At 33.8% G+C, this 909-nt stretch overlaps 1 protein-coding gene across 1 annotated transcript in view; it reads right to left on the bottom strand.

Moving 5' to 3' along the window:
- Positions 1–909, bottom strand: part of LOC118735751 (putative uncharacterized protein DDB_G0283223) — an 84592-nt gene that overhangs the window by 3883 nt on the left and 79800 nt on the right. The gene's annotated exons all lie outside the window — the stretch shown is intronic.

Raw genomic sequence — 909 nt, forward strand, 5'->3', positions numbered from 1 at the left:
TTCGGAATCTCGGGATTTTCTCGGCCCTTTGGATTTTTTAGGCCTATCCGGATTCTCCTCAGAATATTTATGATTTTTTCAGGGCCATTCGTAATTTGTAGGCCTATCGGGATTGTCCTCAGACTTTTCTCGGTACGCTTTAACATTCTTCGGAATCTTCTCGGGATTTTTTCGGGTCCACTCGCTTTTTTTGATTTTTTAGGACTAGGATTGTCGAAATTTTTTGGAACATTTCGAGAATTTGAGGAGCCTCTCGGCACTAAGTCGCCCATTCGGATATTTTCAAGACCTTTCGTAATATTTTCAGTACTATCGGTATTGTCCTCAGAATTTACGGAATTTTGTTTCAGTACGTTTTCCTCCTTTTCAGAGTTGGTCGGCACCTTACGAAATTTTTCCTATTTTTTCTAGACCTTTCGTAGTATCAAGTCCAAAATTATATTTAAATCTTAACTTGACTTTTTATGAATTTCAAAAAATAAATAAATAAATAGAAAACATTTCGGCTATTTTGTGCAAACAATTTAAGTAAAAAAATTTTGCTTAAAATTTTGGCTTGAAATATGAAAAGGCCAAATAATCGTTATTTTGTACACAAAATAATAAAAAACAATTCTGAGACTTTGCGGGATTTTCTTCGTATGCTTCGAGATTTTTCGGGGCCTCCCATGGTTTTTCGGGACTTTTCGGGCCCATTCGAATATTTTCAGATTTTTTTTTAGAACTACCAGAAGTATCCCCAGGCCTTACGCATTTTTTCCAGTATTTTTTTGGGGCTTTTTCGAAGTTTTACGGTAATTTTATGAAATTTTACTAAATTTTTTTCGGGGTTTTTCATGTTTGTCTAAACTGTCCGGTCTAAAAGTATATTTAAATCTTAAATAAGCTTTTAATAAATGCAAAAAAAAA

This window comes from Rhagoletis pomonella, unplaced genomic scaffold (assembly GCF_013731165.1).
Source record: "Rhagoletis pomonella isolate Grant_MI unplaced genomic scaffold, Rhpom_1.0 Rhpom_scaffold_00003, whole genome shotgun sequence".
Lineage (NCBI taxonomy): Eukaryota > Metazoa > Arthropoda > Insecta > Diptera > Tephritidae > Rhagoletis > Rhagoletis pomonella.